The 18,352-nt window shown below is 42.9% G+C and overlaps 1 non-coding gene and 1 pseudogene across 1 annotated transcript; both read right to left on the minus strand.

The window, feature by feature from the left end:
• Window positions 1-126: 126 nt before the first annotated feature.
• Window positions 127-4,859, minus strand: LOC132533770 (polycomb protein EED-like; annotated as a pseudogene).
• Window positions 1,214-1,343, minus strand: LOC132534177 (small nucleolar RNA SNORA3/SNORA45 family). Its single transcript, XR_009545850.1, has one exon. It is a non-coding gene; the product is annotated as a small nucleolar RNA SNORA3/SNORA45 family (small nucleolar RNA).
• Window positions 4,860-18,352: the final 13,493 nt, after the last annotated feature.

Below are 18,352 nucleotides of genomic sequence, written 5' to 3' on the forward strand. Positions count from 1 at the left end.
TGGGGTTTCTATCTGGGTCCTTAAAGAGACAGAGACGAATGCCTTTTGTATAATCATTTTGATATCTCCTGAGCCTGTAGCTTTATACAAAAAACAGCCAAGCCAACTACATAAACTTCAAAGACATCACAATTCAGTATTTATGCACACGCCTGCATCGACCAGCTCACATCCAGGAAGACTTACTCTTTTGATTCCTACAGTTGCGAACACTAATGGATCCCTTCTTTACTGAGCCAGTTAACCTGAACCCCAAACAGTGGCTGGTTGTGACCCTCCTATAAAATAAACATGAAGCAAAACAAATGAATATTTTAGAAATCAAAAACAGGGTAAGCCACTTGACCATTTCTCCATACAACATTCTTCCAAAATTCTGGAAGCCACTGTTTTATATATCATCACTTTCTGATACCTAAAGAGACTTAACAGTCCAGTTATGACATTTTGAAGAAATTTATTTTATTTATTTAATATTGGATAGAGATAGAGAGTAACTGAGAGGGGAGCAGAGGGAGAGACTGGGACACTTGTAACTCTGCTTTACCTCTTGCGAAGCTCTCCCCCTGCTTGTGGGGGGGACCAGAGGCTTGAATCCATGTCCTTGCACACTGTACTGTGTGTGCTTAACCAGGTGCCCCACCACCTGGCCCCCAGTTATGACATTTTCAAACACTGGCTGCATGGTAACATTTTGTTACAAAGACTTAACTTAGAGGCTTGGTGACAAGTACTTATCTAGAAAACTGCTTGAAACTTGCTTTCTATTTTCTTAAACCATCATAAGATTTTGAATCAAAATCAGTACTTTTAATGACTCTTCCTCTGTGTGCTTTCCCCCTACACCTCAGTCAGCTTCTCAGCCCTTCTGCTAAAGAATGTGGTCTTCAGGACATCAGTGGGCTTTGGGAGCTCTCCCTCCAGAGCCCTGTAGCAGCCCTAACACACCACATCAGGTATGGGAGTAGCTCCAGTCTTAATTCTGGCAGCGTTTTCCAGTGTCTGCACTCTGCACAAGGTCCAGTGTTTAACAGGGTGGACAACTGAGCAAAAGTTCTGACTCCTCTTTAAGTGGTAATGCTTCTTACCAACTTTCCCAAAGTAACCTTGGTGTAATGGAGGTCTCCCATGCAAACCTAGTGGTCAAACCACTAAGGAAGTGCCCTGATATCTCCCTCTTGTGGACATCATTTTTAGTACATATCAATGTAATGCATATCCCTGCCCTGGTGACTGACTATGCCAGGAAGGCCACAGCAAGAGAATAAGGTCAGCAGTGACCCTCCAAGGACCCTAGCACACTAAGACAAAAGATGGTACCCAAGAATGACTCTGGTTTCAATAACCCACAGCTCCAAAATGGAAAAGGAACAGATGTAGATGAAAACACCTAAAAGCACCAGTCAACCCTCCCTCTTATCAATAGAATCTACTGAGGAAGCAATTTTCACCACCCCCAGGGTTATCGCTGGGATTCCGTGTCAGCACTACTAATCCACCTCTCCCAGTGGCCATTTTTTGTTTTCATTTTTTCCCCAGTTTGACAAGACAGAGAGAAATAGAGAGGGGAAGGGGAGATAGAGAATGGGAGGGAGAAATATGTGCTTCACTGCTTGTGAAGTGTGACCCTGCAGGTGGGGAATGTGGGCTCAAACCTGGGTCCTTGAACTTGCACTTGGAGATAATGGGCACTAAATCAGGTGTGCCACCACCAGTCTCCCCTGAGGGCATAATTACTTATGTAACCTAGTCTGTCTTCCCCAAATACTCAACAATCAAAAATGTATTACATTTATACCCTCTCCTTACACACACACTCTCACCCCCCCACACACTTGTTTTTACTTCTGCTCAGCTCTGGCTTATAGTGGTGCTGGAGAGTGAACTTGAGATCTTTGGAGCCTCAGACATGAAAGTCTCTTTTGCATAACTATTACGCTATCTCCCCAGCCCACATTTATACCCTTTTCTTTGAAAGCAATCACAAGCAACAAACAAAACATATATGTATGAACTGCACAGAAATATCACTCGATTCATAGAGACTTAAGGTTAAATGGTCAACTATTTTTACAAACAAGTGCTCCTTATATTTTTTAAGATTTTTATCAAAAGAGTAACATTTCCCACAATAGCTAATTTGAATAAAAACATAGACAAAATAGTCTGCTGTGCCAAGTATTACCCATTTAAAACAAAGCAAAGCAAAAAGTTAAGCAATACAAAATGACTATGTATCTCAACTACAAAACAGAAAACTTGAGAGTAATGTAAATTGGAATTACTCTAAACTGGACAGTTTCTTAAAGATGCTTTCCACTGCAAAGTAACTGTAATGCTGAGTGTTCAGCACGTACCTTGAGACTATTCACACAGTTGAAGGAGGATTTACATTTCTTTGACTTCCATTTCCCTTCCACCAGCTTTTCCTTCCATGTGTATTCAGGGTATTTGTAGGTGTATTGGGGCATTCTGTATTTGTGCCACTTTCTACACTGACAGCATCATCCTGCAAGGAATAAGTTTAGGGAAAAAAATCCACCAAGTGTTAACACTCTTTTTTAGTAGCAAATTACTTTTACTGGATAGCCTGACTGATCTAAAAAGAAAAAGCATTTTCTAAGAAACAGACTTTTTTGTTTCCAAATAAAGATTAAAAAGCATACCAGCTGGTGTCAGCAGGCTCACCTGTGGAGTGTACAGGCTACCATGTCTAAGACCCTGGGTCTGAGTCCCAGGCTACCATAGAAGACAGATTGTGGGGTGGGGGTAGGGCTTCAGGAGTATTGGAGTGTGCTGTGGGGTCTCTGCTATCTCTCTATCTCTCTTATATCTCACCTATAATCTAGAGAAAAGAAAAAAGGGGAAGGTTGGGGACAGCAGATGGCTTACCAAGGTGCCAGCACAAGTCACCACATGGTAACATCTTGGATGGATGGGGGGTTTGCCAAGTGGTGGAGTGGTGTTACAGTCTATCTCATTCTCTGTCACTTACCCTTTATCACAAGAAGAAAAAAAGAAGAAACTGGACACTACAAACAGTAGAGTCCTCTAAGCATTAAAGTCCCAAGTGCATTCTAGAATTGTTGACTTGACATATCAGCAAAAAATACAAAGAAAGCACCCCCAGTGAGAATGGTCGGAATGATACTACCTCTATGTGGCCTCATGTGTGCCAGTCTCTTTAATATTCTGGCTTATTTCGCATAACTGATCTTTTGCTTGGGAGGGCTGCAGGTTTCAAACTCACTTGCACTTAACCTGCTGTGATACCTCCGACTCCCTATCTGTGGGAATTCTAACCTACTAACTGTATCCAGTCTCAGCTTCTAATCACTACAAAAACTTGCCTAACAAAATTTAAGAGAATAAAACATTTCCCAAGGACAGGAGTAAAAGAGGTAAAAAATGTCAACTCCTGGTGGTGCAAAACACAAGGACTGGTGTAAGGATCCCAGTTCAAGCCCCTGCTTCCCCTCCCGAAGGGGAGTCGCTTCACAAGCAGTGAAGCAGGTCTGCAGGTGTCTTTCTCTCCCCCCTCTGTCTTCCCCTCCTCTCTCCATTTCTCTCTCTGTCCTATCCAACAACAACGATATCAATAATAACTACAACAATAAAACACGGGCAACAAAATATAAACTCCCAATACAGAGTAATATTGGAACTCAAGCAGGAAAGGAAAAATGATGTAAAATGCAGTCTCCAGAAATTTCAAGTACAAATACCACAGGCAAGCCCCCACTATCTTGTATACTTTGAAAGTCAAGGCCTAGCTTGCAAAGGCTGTGTCTGTGCTGGTGTATTTCAGTGATGGAGACTCTAGGGACTAGATGTGTAAGATGTAACCTTACTCCTAACAGGGGTCCAAAGCAAATAAACATCACACACCCTGAGAAACTTACACCAGCCTCCTGTGACAAACCAGTTTAAGCTATGATCTTGCGATCTATCAGAAGAGGCTTCATATTTTAGAAGAGCAACTTTGAACACATCGTCACTGAGACAGTTTGAGGACCTCACTGGATAGAAACTTCACAATGAAACTGGGCTTAGTGGTAATATTCTTTTTTTTTTTTTCTTTTCCTTTTTATCAGAGTATGGCTCAGCACGGGCTGCTGGTGGTGCTGGGGGCTGAATTTGGAACTCTGGAGCCTCAGGCAGAAAAGTGATTGTGCAGAACCATTATGCAGGTCTCCCTTGCCCTAATAATGCCAACCTGTTATTATTATTCCATGTCTCGTGACTGCCTCAACACAGTCAGTCAATACAGGCCTAGATGATTCACCAAGGTTCATGGCAGAGCTTAAAAAATTTAGTAATAGTCATCATAATCATAACAGTAATAGATCCGACTCTGGAAGTTGGGGAGGAGGCACAGCAGGCAGGGTGCAGGTTTTGCAAACGCAAGGTTGCAGGTTCGAACCCCCAGTCCGCACATGCCAGGTTCCTGCTCCAGTCTCATTAACAGAACTTTTAACAATGTTTTAGAAAATTATCAATGTTATTTATTTTATTAATTTATTTTATTAATTTAATTAATTTAATTTATTAAATTATCAATGTCAATTATCAATGACCAGGGGTGGTGAAAGAAGGGGAAGGGAAGAAAGGGAAAGGGAGATAAGTCTGTAAAAACCAGAACCTCAAGAAGCCAGGAGTCCTTGCTCAGACTCCCTGCTGCCAGCGGGGTGGGAGCAGAGCACAGCCAGAGCCCTGTGCTGCCAGCCCCAGCGCCACACTCACAATCTCATCCCCAGACAGGTCCGGGTTGCTGTTCTCCTCTCCTAGCTGCTCAGCTTCTGCTTCTTAGCGGCAGGTATGTAGCTTCCTGCCTTCACAGCCGCCTCCCTCTTGGACATGTTCCCCTGCTGCCACCACTGTGGCAAAGGGCTCCCAGCCTCCGTGGGCTGGTGACCGCCACACTGCTGACAATGAGGCGCAGGGCGCCTGCCCGCACGTGTCTGGCCCGTCCACGACTGAGAGTGATTGCCGGGCTCTGAAGGCAGCGCCTCGCCTCGCCTCGCCTCGCCTCGCCTCTCCTTGCCTCTCCTCGCCTCTCCTCGCCTCTCCTCGCAGGACCCCTGCAGGACCCCTGGCCAGCAGAGGCGGGCTCCGAGGGTTTCCCCTCAACCCCAGCTCCTACGCAAACGCTGCAGGAACACTGCCCAGCCCTCTGCGCTGGGCCTCATTGAAGACACTGACGTCTGGGTTGTGGACTCGCCCATTCGGCCTTGGTGGCCCACCGCACTGCTCCATATTAAAACCCTCACGTTATGCACAGGGATGTTCACAGCCCAACTTTTTAAACTGAGACGGGCATTGAAAAGCTAGAGGAAGCCGGACTGGCCTCCCCCATCCTGTTGGTGGAAGATTCTCTGGCAGGTGCGCAGGCACCAGTTGAGTTCTCCCGTGGGCGCTGATCCAGGCCACGCCCCATCGGGCCAAGTCCCCTCTGGGTTGTGCTCTCAGACCAGGGGGATGTGACCTGGGATGGGTTTCTAGGCGCCGCCCCTTGTTCTGCTCAGGGCCGCCCTATTCAGCCCTCATGGATATTTATGAGACTGAGTGATAGGTGTCCTCCAGGTGGTGCTCCTGCTGGGTCAAGTGGAAGAAATCAATCTAGAACTAGGAATATTGGTCTAAACTCTCAAGTGCTCTTTTTATTATTTATTTATTTATTTTTAAAAGTTAGCCAGAGCACTTTTCAGCTTTCCTATTCTTTACTCCTCTGGGAGTATGGACCCAGGGTCATTATGGGGTGCAGAAGGTCAATGTCCGGCTTCTGTAATTGCTTCCCCGATGAACATGGGCATTGGCAGGTTGATCCATCCAGTCCTATATAGGACATACGCCCTGAAATGCTCCTGCACCCGCATAAGATAATGTCACATGTAGAGCAAGCCCCGTTCTTTGAAATGCCCCCTGCAGACCAGCATAAGATAAAGTCTTGTGCAGGGCAAGCCCTATGCGGCCCCTGAGTTCTCTCAAATGCTTCTTACACCAGCATAAGATATAGTCCTGTGCAGGGCAAGCGCTACATCTGTATAGCCTGATAAAGTTAGACGTACATGTCACGAAGCCCCCAATTTTCATTGACTGGAAATGACCTAATCCACACTCCAGCCTAGCTCAGGAATAAAAAGCCCCAGACTTTTGAACATGGATGGCAACTTTTGAACTGCATGGTAGTCTGTAAATACATCCAGCATACCCCGTGGCAATCAACACACTGACATCAGTCACGGAGGCATCTGCAGATTCCGAACCAAGCCAGTAAAGGATTCAGACCATCTCCCTGGACCAGAAATGGACCAGATCAGGACCAAAACCAGACCAGATCAGGACCAGAACCAGGACCCAGCCGGACCAGAACCAGGACCCAGCCGGACCAGAACTCTGCCTGGACCAGCTTTCTCAACCTGAGGACATCACTTGTTATGACCTTACCTGCGCACCTACCTGTCTTATACTGAGGAGGTATTTGGGATACATAATTGTAATTATAAGAATTTGATGTCAGAATATTATTGAGATTTATAAACTGCATTTAAATAATTTAATGTAAGAGTGTGATGTTAAAGTGTAACATAGTGTTAGAGCCGCCCCATCTAGTGTCACTAAATGAGTACTGCAGCACTTATAAAATAACAGCCTTGGTCTCCACTGGCAGAATTCTTTCTCCTATTTAATTAATGAATATCAGGGTCATTTTTTCGGTCTATGCTCACGACAGTCTGGAAATTGGTAGCTGAAAAAGAGTTAAGATATAAAGAAGATCAAATTTTTGACTAATCATAAACCTAAAGGCAAGAATATTGCAGATATAGATTTGGGGTCTCTGTTTTGGAAAAAGCAGGTAGGTATATTTTATTTACTAGTTTTTGCCTGAGCCTGAGATCTGATATGCAGGTGGACCCAAATTATTGTCTGGGGAGATGGCATCATAGTTGCAAAAAGGACTGGAAAGCTGGATGAGGGAAGAGAGTAGTTCCCAAATATGGGAAAACTATATAAATATTGTTAACTGTAAATCCCACCAGTTTGATCTGAGGCCCATATTCATCACAGGAGCCTATGTAACCTCTGCATCCCTGTAGGTCTGAGCTCAGATTCTGTGGTCACTACTAGAAACACTCTAGGCTGCACTAATTTCAGGACCTATCTTCCTCGGCTGGTAGGTAGGGTAAGTTATCCAACCTCCCTTTGGATAATTGAACAGTCCTACCATTGTTGATCTACCTTGAGGGAAAGGTCCTCAACATAAGAGGCCCACAAAGGGGTCCATTATGTTGGTCCTGATGGAGATGACCAGTGGCAGTGGTGACAGGGATCTCTTAGAGGTCTAGGCCCATCGTGTCTCCGTGGGAATCCCAGGACTCCCTGACTAGGGTGATGGGGTGGCCTGGTAGTGACTAAAGAGTCATCATTAAAGTATGCCAGTCTCTTGCCCTTTTTCAGCTTTAGTAGTCCTTATTTTGACAAGGTTAGCTTTGGAGTGATGGAGGGAAGTGTAATAGGAAATAGATGAAATAGGTATCTAGGTCTAAGTAGAAACTATTTGATTAGGTACTTTATGGTGTCTTTTTAATTTTTCTGCTTTGTTTCACTTATAGACTCACTGCAAAATATTGTGCACCTTTGCTTAAAGGTATTTATTCTCCCCTAATTTATGAATACATGTGTATATATGCCCTATCTCATGGGCCCTGGTCTATATCTAGGTTTTGAGACTTTGTTAAGAAGTAGACCGCCTGAAATGGAATTTAGGAGACCTATGAGCTAGGAAAGGTAATGAAGCTGAAGAGTTGACATTCAACGCCTGACGTCTCTGAACACAGGCTGAAGTGAAACATGCCAAGGTGGTACTGGTTGCATTGATGAGGTTGATGCAGTATCAGTTGGTATGACTTGAGAGAAGCATGCTGGAAAGTGAGCCCCACCCTTAAGGTTCCAGGACTGAGAGAAATACTAGCTTTATAGGGAAAGAGGAAGGTTCCTGATGTCTTAGGGTTTAAGAAGGCAATAGATTGCTCTAACCAAATTATTTGGCAATTGGGTTAACTTTGAGAACCCCATTCTTAAGATTTGCTATATCATAGAAAACCTTACCATAATTTATGTCCTTTAATGCTATTTTTATAAAAACCATGTCTTAGAAAGTAATGCAAACAGTTGTCTCTGTACTCCTTGGTCTAAGCTTTTAGGAGATTTAATATTTCAAAGAACAAGTCATTATTAGAAATGTGTTAGCAAATGAGCACATCCAAAAATGGGCAGAGGAGATGAACAGAATATTCACTACAGAAGAGATAAAAGGTTAGCAAACATAGGAAAAATTGTTCCAGGTCACTGATTATCAGAGAAATGCAAATAAAGACAACAGTGAGATACCACCTCACCCATGTAAGAATGGCATATATCAAAAAGGACAGCAGCAACAAATGCTAGAGAGATTGTGCAGACAAAGGAGACCTCCTATAGTGCTGTTGGGAATGTAAACTGGCCCACCCTCTGTGGAGAGCAGTCTGGAGAACTCTTACAAGGCTAGACATGGACCTTCCTTATGACCCAGTAATTCCTCTCATAGGGATATACCCTAAGGACTCCATAACACCCAACCAAAAAGATATGTGTACACCTATGTTCAGCAGCACAATTTGTAATAACTAAACCCTGGAAACAACCCAGGTGCCCAACAACAGATGAGTGGTTGAGAAAGTTGTGATATTTACATATATATATATATATATATATATATGTATATATATATAATGTAGCTATTAAAAATAACTATTATGGGAAAGAGATGAACATAGAGTGCATACTCTCCTGATTTACCCATGTGAATATTTTAATCTATGTATCTGGTAAAGAAGTGCCTTTCCTCTCTAATATGGAGACATAGCCTCAGACTGCATTTTCTTTGTGCTTGCTCTCTTGGCAATTAAAACAGTGGCTGTAGTTGCTACCCCTCCTCCCCTCCACATTGCTAAGCTAATGGGCCCCAGACAGCAGTGCTAAAGGTACCTGATGACTAGGGAATAAATTGAGCTGTCTCAAGACTGATCCATGATAGGCACTATTTTCTCCCCCTTTTTAACCAAACCACGGATAAGGAAGATCTATAGCAGTTACTGGAAAGATTGCCTTTGTCTGTTTCTGCCTACTTTGTAATTGTGAAACAAACCTGCTCCCTCCACCCCTCTGCTGAAGGGGGCCTCACTAAAACTGTGTGCTTTACAAAACTGTGGGGAGAACTTCTCAGAGGGACCTGGAGTCTCTTATACACCGGTGTAATAAAGTCCTCTAATGCACCAAATACTGGCTCAAGTCTTGCACTTTGGGAATCATTTCTGTAAAATAATGGACCCACATTCTCTGACCCATCTTGGAGGGAGATAGAAGGAATTTTTGCCTGAGCCAGACATCTAATATGCAGGTGGACCCAGGCTATCTAGGGATTTTGTGTCATAGTTGGAAAAAGGACTAGAATGCTGGGTCAGGGAAAAGAGTAGGGAGAACATTCTTTATTGGATGGTAAGCTCAAGGCTTTAGTCACTGAGCACCCAACAAGAAAGCCTTCCAGTAGCATTGCTTTCAGAAAGCCTGTGAGTCATCTATAGACCGGCTGTAACACTCCTCTCTCCTTAGTTTCCAGAAACCTCAAACTGTGGATGTAAGTATAGCAAACACAGAAGCTTCAAAGAAATATCCAAACAGTGTTCCTTCCTTTCCTAGGTGAATGTAATGCCCCACAGGTTCCACGAGGCTACCAACACTGACCTCCAAAGTTCTCTGCCAAGTGCATACCACTCTGACACCACTGTACTGGATCTGGTGCCAGAACTAGAAAAAGGACATTCAAACTAATACCAAAACCCAAAGTCAACCCCATCCACCCTGCATAAGATTACCTTTTCAGACCTCAGTTTAGAAGAGGCAGGTCACAGTCAGACTCAGGCTAAAAAGAGAATGGGTCTAAGGCTGTGACTTCTGCATAACCAACACCAGACACTCCCTCCTGGGAGACGGGCTTATGTCAGAATTATCAGGCTGGCTGGGGTGCTGCTCAGAAATGAGTATTCTCCTAATGTCCTATTCAGATCCAGTGAACAACATTTTGACCCATTCCTAGAATTGAATTCAAGTTAAAAACCAACAATGAAACATTGGACAGTAGTCTGTGACTTCTACATAACCAAGTACAGACACTCACTCCAGGAAGACAAGCAGGTCAATTTCAGATTTATCAGGCTGGCTGGGGTGCTCTCAGAAGTGAGAATTCTCCTAGTGCCCTATTCAGGTCCAGTGAACAGACAAACTTTAAAAAAAATTTTTTTGTAATTTTATTTATTCATCTTCCCTTTTTATTGCCCTTGTTGTCTTTTTATTGTTGTTGTAGTTATTGTTGTTGTAGTTGATGTCGTCGTTGTTGGATAGGACAGAGAGAAATGGAGAGAGGAGGGGAAGACAGAGAGGAGGAGAGAAAGACAGACACCTGTAGATCTGCTTCACCACCTGTGAAGCGACTCCTCTGCAGGTGGGGAGCTGGGGGCTCAAACCGGGATCCTCATGCCAGTCCTTGCGCTTAGTGCACCTGCGCTTAACCCGCTGCACTACCGTCCAGCTCCCAAGATAAACATTTTGACCCACTACTAGAATTGAATTCAAGTTAAAAACCAGAATTATATCATTGGATAATATTACTGAAAATATCAGACCAAAAGGCAAACCAGGCAAAGACGATCTTCAAGATTTTAGGTATTATCTCCTAAAACCAGTGGGGAATGTGGCACGATCCCCACTTCCTTAATGTAACTGACTCCATCTTGACTTAACCTGAACCTATTCAACCACTTTACTTGCCAACAAAAAGTAGATACTAGTGTTCTGAAATTATTAATTGTTGATTGTTTCCGTAACAAGTTGTCCTGACTGCAGCAACAGACCGCCCAACCCCCACATCTTGGGCTTCTGTAACCTAGCTTGCTTCCTGCACTGGCCTCTATAAATGGTTGTGCTACAGTAAACTCCAGACAGCACTCTGAGCAGTAATTTTAGTTGTTGATATAATAAAGACTCTCAAATTTCTGGGCGTTGGGCAGTAGCACTGTGGGTTAAGCACACAGGGAACAAAGTGCAAGGACTGGCTGAAGGATCCGGTTCAAACCCCGGCTCTCCACCTGCAGGGAAGTCACTTCACAGGCGGTGAAGCAGGTCTGCAGGTGTCTGTCTTTCTCTCCCCCTCTCTGTCTTCCCCTCCTCTCTCCACTTTTCTCTGTCCTACCCAGCAATGATGATATCAATAACAGCAATAATGATAGCTGCAACAATAATAAAAAAGAGCAACAAAAGGGAATACATAAATAAATATTTTTTTAAAAAAGACTCAAATTTCACTGAACTGGCCTCAGGTGGTCTCTGATGCTTAACCTAAAACAACCTTACATATCTCTAACCTTACATTTGTGGTCAGAGGGTCCTTGGATAACAGTCTCGTAAAAGCCCAAGACTTCAAAGACAAGCTCCAGCTAGCCATGGACTCCACCACAGCTTCCCTGGCTTCTCTCCTGCACCAAATCTCCTCACATGCCAAGGTGGCTCTTCAAAATTGTCCTGAAGTAGACCTTCTGGTGGCAGAGAAAGGGGGGAATCTGTGTTTTCTTACAAGGAGAGTGCTTCTACTATGTTAATGAATCCGGCCTAATCAAGCAGATATTCTGGACACTCATAAAGCTTGGCAAAGACCTGTGATTCTACAATCTCTCTGCCACATCCCCAGAGGACGGCTGTGAGAACAAGGATTCTGAGTTGATGTAGACACTGCAAATCAAGCAAAATTGTGGCCACTGCCACAAACCAAGGAGCTCAGACTATCACACCCATCTTGCTGATTGCTGTTGATACCTCCTTTAATGAAACACACTTCATGAGAAATCCATTCTTGGGGGAGCACAAGAAGAAGTGTGAAGGTAAAAAAGCAAAAGGTAGGAACAGACACATGGTGTCATTGTAGGAAATATACTATCTCTGCATGTAGTGCAACAAGGTCAATAGTGCGGTATATTACAGTGTGGGCAAACAAAAATGGAATTAGAGGATGAGCAGATTCTGGAGATATCGGATGCTTAAGGAGAAGGAAGCAGTGTTCAAGAACCAGGTAGTGCAATGCTTTGATTTAGAGGTGGTGCAGTGGGGGCAGCAGACAAGACAAGGTCACTGCAGATGTCCTGCGCATATCTGCCTGGCAGTGTGCCAAATCAGGCGTTTCATGTGAGAATGAAGTTTGGGTCATGGCCAAGTTTCCAGGAACAGACTAAAGGCATGTTTGGTGCACTACGTTTAGGAGCTGATGCTACTTTCTGATCTCCTCACAGCTTATATAAATGCATTGGCGAAGGGCTTGGAGGATGAATGGAGGGTTTACTCTACACTGATGCATGAGTGCAGGAAAGAACATAGATGGCCACACATTTTCAGGTGCCATTCTGCTTGGCTTACTTGGGCCAGACCTTGGATTTGAAAATTAAAGGCCTTGACTGAAAAACCTCTCCTCAGCCAAAAAACAAAACAAACAAACAAAAAACACAGAAAAGCTGATAATTTGGACTCCTATGAAATGTAGCCTTTGTAGAAAGAAAGATTAGAAAATTAGTATTCTGCGTGAACAGAATTACATTTCCAGCCTTTCAAAATTTATTTTCTTTTTCCTTGCAAAGTTGAGACTAAATGCCAAAAAGGAACATTTTATGAAGTGTGTGGCCTAGTGGTCCAGAGGTGGCATAGTGGACAAAGCTCTGTTTCACAAGCATGAGGTCCTGAGTTCAATCCCTGGCAGCACATGTACCAGAGTGATGTTTTGTCCTTTCTGTCTCTCTCTCTCTCTATCTCTCTCTTTCTCATTGATAAAAATAAATAAATATTTAAAAAAATGAATGCAGCCTATAACCTCAGCCTTGCAGAAGCTATCAGAGCAAACAAGAACAAGAATGCCACTTTTATGTAAGAGTTGTTTCTGCCTCTCTATTGAATATAATCCTGTCTTGGAATGTTTGAACCCACTCTCTGGAGTGCAGATTGAAGGGATGCCAGTGGCCTTTCAAGAGTGACACTTCCTCTCTGGGTGGGAGCTTATTCCATAGAATCTTGGGCCCCTCCCCATACCCCCAGAACTGAGGTCTCCACATGAAGAAGAATCTCAGGTGGACTGTAGGTGCAGAAGGTTCTAGAAGCCTCATTTCAGATGGTAGTGAACATGCTTCACCACCATTTTTATGTTTTTAGTCACTATGCCTTCTTTTTGTATCTGCCTAAATCATCCTCTTTTCAAACCATTATCTAGTTAACCTGACAACTCTCTGGACATGATAGATAGTCCACTGTATTGTTCACCATGCAGGGCTTTGGGCCAGGGGTAGAGCTTAGTAGTGAAAGACTCTGTGATTGCACACCTGTGGATCTGGTGTTTGATTGCTCACACATACACACACACCCCATAGGGAAGAAAAAAAAAAAAGAAATACAACTTCTGTCTGTCACTGTAGCCCAAAGCTGCAGCCTTCACAATGGCTCTATGTTCCAGCTGAGACATAGACCTTAAAGACTGTCCATCTATAAGCCCATGGGCACCTACACCATCGTTGGGAAGAAAGAGAAAGCAGCAGTGAAGCATAGAATGTATGAAAGAACAGACAGAAGCCACTGTAGGAGATAAAAGAAAAAAAATTATCTCGAGCCACATTGAAAGTCAGCAACAAGACAAACACATGCTGCAGAAAATCTAATAATAGTAAGTGGTGTGGGCCTTCCTTCCCCACCATAACCCTCTCCTCCTTCCCCTCCCCCTCCTCCCCCACCCCCTTGACACTGTAGTAGAAACATGGGTGGACACATGGAGAGTTCATGACTGGCCCTAGCTCACCCCACCCTGGTTCTCATCTCACTCTCCCCAGTCACACTGTGAAGCTGTCACATGTCACATGTCACCCTATGAGATGAGATTTTAAATCAGTTAAAGGAAATGAACAGTTTTGAGTGGTAATTGATTGACCAGAAGAGGGATTTGGCTGAAAGCAAGCAGTCCCGGACCCCTCAGTTATCAGAGAGCTAGAGTTCGCTGTTCCTTCTCATGTCATTGACAGTTTTTCTTTTTTTTCCTTTTATTTTTTGAAAAAAATATCGATCTTGTATAGAGATAGGGAGAGAGGCAGAGAGAAACCTGCTGCACTTCCCTCTTGAAGCTGGGGACATGAGGTTTGAACCTGGGTCCTTGCACACTGTAATGTGTGCCTTTAACTAGGTGCACCACCACCTGGCCTCTGCCTTTACCTCTTATTTAAAAGAGCGAGAGCAAAACTAGATTTCCCACTGAATCCAAAGAAGAGAGGACTTGGGGGTGCGGTGGTGGCAGTGGATGGAGTCAGACTCTTGCCTTCCCTCCAGGCATTTAGCAGAAAGATGTGCAGAACAGGATAGAAGGAATAAAATCAATTTCAGCCTACAGAAAGAATGGGATAAAGACTTTGTGCTGAAGCAGCAGTGAGATGAAGATGCCATGGCTTTTGACAAGTAATTGCCCTCTGGGGTTGTAAGTTGCCTCCTCTCCTCGTTTCTGCCACTCTGATCTGGGGCTTGACAGGGCTTCATGCAGGTGAGTGGGGGCTGCCAAGTGAACTCTATGGAGGATAGAACTTTGGGTTTAGTGTGGGGATAGCTGTGTTGCCTGTTAAAAATCTACCAACAGTGGGGGTTGGGTGGTGGCGCAGTGGGTTAAGCACATGGGGTGCAAAATGCAGGGACCGGGAGCCCCCGGCTCTCCACCTGCAGGGGAGTTGCTTCACAGGCGGTGAGGCAGGTCTGGAGGTGTCTATCTTTCTATCCCCCTCTCTATCTTCCCTTCCTCTCTCCATTTCTCCCTGTCCTTTCCAACAACGAACAACATTAACAATGGCAATAATAATGACCACAGCGAGGCTACAACAACAAGGGCGACAAAAAGGGGTAAAAAATGGCCTCCAGGAGCAGTGGATTCATGGTGCAGGCACTGAGCCCAGCAATAACACTGGAGGAAAACAAAAATCTACCAACAGTGTTTTGGTCTGTCTCTACTCAGAGGAAATTGGTTTTCCTTTTATGGAGGGTGGGCAAACCTGGGTGGAATCAGATGACAGGGCATTTCTCTTAGGAAATAACAAGTTGGAAGCAAGGAGAGTGACTTTCCATCCCAGGCTTATGGAATTTTCAATTTAGAGCAGAGCTGAAGAATCATGGGTAAATGGGTGCTTGGTTAAGAATGGAGATTAACCCTATGGTTTTGTTAATTTATCATTTCTTAAATAAAAATCAATTTTAAAAAATGGAGCTGAATAGTCATGGGTAATGGGTGCTATACAAAGTGAGACTCCTAGCAGGGAACTGGCCCAGAACATCCTACCAGAGGGCTTCTGTCAGCTCTCCTCAATCTTCTGTCTCTACTCACCACCCAGGAGCAGAGCCTCTAGCCACGGGCCATGGAGGTTGACAGCTAGCCTGTCTTATTTTCATTTGTCAACAGGGAAAGTTAACAGGTGCCTGACTGAAAATGTGAAAAACGTGCCAAAACAGATGGAGATGCTATCAAAGCCTCAATATTCCAAACTTTTTTCCCCCAGAGCTCAGATCAGGCTTATAGTGGATTTGGGAATCAAACTGGAACATAAAAGGGAATGAAAGTCGTTTGAAGAACCACTGTGCTATATCCCCAGCCCCCAAATATTCTAAATGACCAATTAACAAATTGTTATCATGAGTAACCCATGGATAACTCCTTCTCCTCCTTCCTCTCCTCCTACTCTTCTTCCTGTCTCTACTCCTCCTTCACTCTGGCTGTATTCAATCTGTATTCATTTGATTTCTTTCTCTTGCCTGATTGCTATGGCAAGAACTTCTAATACTATGTTGAAGAGTAATGGTGATAGTGGGCATCCCTGTCTAGTCCCTGATATGAGGGGAAATGCTTTCAACTTCTATCCATTGAGTAGGATGTTGTCTGTTGGTTTGCTATATATGGGTTTCATTATCTTTAGGAATTTCCCATCTATTCCCATTTTTTGTAGAGTTTTCAGCATGAATGGGTGTTGGATTTTGTCAAAGGCTTTCTCTTCATCTATTGAGATAATCATGTTTTTTTTGGCTTTGCTTTTATTGATGTGGTGAATGACACTGATTGACTTATGGATGTTGAACAAGCCTTGCATTCCTGGGATGAATCCCACTTGGTCGTGATGAACAATCTTTTTGATGTGCTGTTGTATCCGGTTGGCCAAGATCTTGTTGAATATTTTGGCATCTATGTTCATCAGAGATATTGTTCTGTAGTTTTCCTTTTTTGTTGTGTCTCTATCTGCTTTGGGTATCAGAGTGGTGTTGACTTCATAGAAGGTGGAAGGGAGTGTCCCTGTTTCTTTGATCTTATGGAAAAGTTTTAGGAGTATGGGTATTAACTGTTTCCTGAAGGTTTTGTAGAATTCATTTGTGAATCCATCTGGTCCAGGACTTTTATGTTGGGGAGATTCTTAGTAACAGTTTCGATTTCTTTGTCTGTGATTGGTGCATTTAAGTTTTGTAGTTCTTCTTGGTTCAGTTTTGGAAGGGCATATGCTTCTAGGAATTCTTCTATTTCTTCCAGATTTTCCATCTTGGTGGTGTATAGTACTTCATAGAAGTCTTGCATGATTTTCTGGATTTCTGTGGTGTCAGTTGTGATATCTCCTCTATCATTTACAATTCTATGAATTTGAGTCTTCTCCCTTTTTTGTTTAGTGAGTCTGGCTAGGGGTTTGTCAATCTTGTTTAATCTTTCAAAGAACTAACATTTGGTTTCATTGATCTTCTGTATGGTTCTCTTATTTTCTATGTTGTTTATTTCTGCTCTAATTTTAGTGATTTGTGTCTGTCTGGTTGCTTTAGGATTCCTTTGTTCCTCTTCCTTTAAGTCCTTAATGTGTGCAGTAAGGTTGTTTATTTGAGTTTTCTCTTGTTGTTTAATATGTGATTGTATGGCTATGAGTTTCCCCTTCATTACTGCTTTAGCTGTGTGCCAAATATTTTGATAGGTTGTGCCTTCATTTTCATTTGTTTCCAGGAACATTTGTATTTCCTGCTTGAGTGTCTCTCTGACCCAGTGGTTCTTAAGCAGTATGTTGTTTAATTTCCAGATTCTGTGACTTTTAATAATTTTCGGTTTGTTGTTAAAAGTTAGTTTTACTCCACTGTGGTCTGAGAAGATACTTGAGATGATTTCAATGATCTTGAATTTTTTTGATGCTGTCTTTCTGGCCTAACATGTGGTCTATCCTTGGGTATGTGTTGTGTGGATTTGAAAAGAATGTGTATTCCAACTTTTTGGGGAGAAGAGCTCTGAAAATGTCCAAGAGGTCTAGTCTGTCTATCTCTTAATTTAATTCTGTTGTTTGTTGATTCTGTGTTTTGTTGATCTAAGTGTGAGAGTGGGGTGTTAAAGTCTCCCACTATTATTGTATTACTATTGATATATTTTTGAAGTTCTTTGAGAAGGTGTTTGATGTATTTAGATGGTCCCTCATTGGGTGCATAGATGTTAATAATTGTTATATAATAATTGTTATATCGTCTTGGCTGATTGATCCTTTAATCATTATGTAATCACCTTGCCTATATTTTATTACTTTATTTAATTTAAAATCTATTGTGTCTGAGATGAGAATGGCTGTCCCTGCCTTTTTTTCTTTCTTTTTTTTTTTGTAGTCCATTAGCCTGTAGGAGTTTTCCATCCTTTCCTAAGTCTGTGTTTTTCTTGTTGGGTCAAGTGGGATTCTTGCAAGCAGCATATGGTTGGATTATGTTTTCTGATCCAACCTTTCACTCTGTGCCTATTGATGGGTGAGTTTAAGCCATTGACATTTACTGATATTATGGATTTAATGTGTTGAGGTGCCATTGTTCAACAAGTTTTTATATGATAAGTTGCAGGTATTATAGTGATGTTCTTGTTTAGAAGAGGTCTTTTAGAACCTCTTTTAGGGTCATTTTGGTGGCCATTGCTTCCTTTAACTGTTGTTTGTCAGAGAAAGTTTGGATGACTCCTTTTGGTATCAATGAAAATCTAGCGGGACATATTATCCTTGGTTGAAACCCGTTTTCATTCAGGGCTCAATAGATATCTTGCCATTCTCTTCTGGCCTTTAGAGTTTGGGTAGAGAAGTCTGCTGATCGTCTTATAGGTTTTCCTCTGCATGTGATTTTGTTTTTCTCTTGCAGCCTTTAGGATTCTTTCTTTATACTTACTTCTTTTCACTGTGACTATGATGTGTCTTGGTGTCTTCAGGTCTGGGTT

The sequence above is a fragment of the Erinaceus europaeus genome, chromosome 17 (assembly GCF_950295315.1).
Source record: "Erinaceus europaeus chromosome 17, mEriEur2.1, whole genome shotgun sequence".
NCBI lineage: Eukaryota > Metazoa > Chordata > Mammalia > Eulipotyphla > Erinaceidae > Erinaceus > Erinaceus europaeus.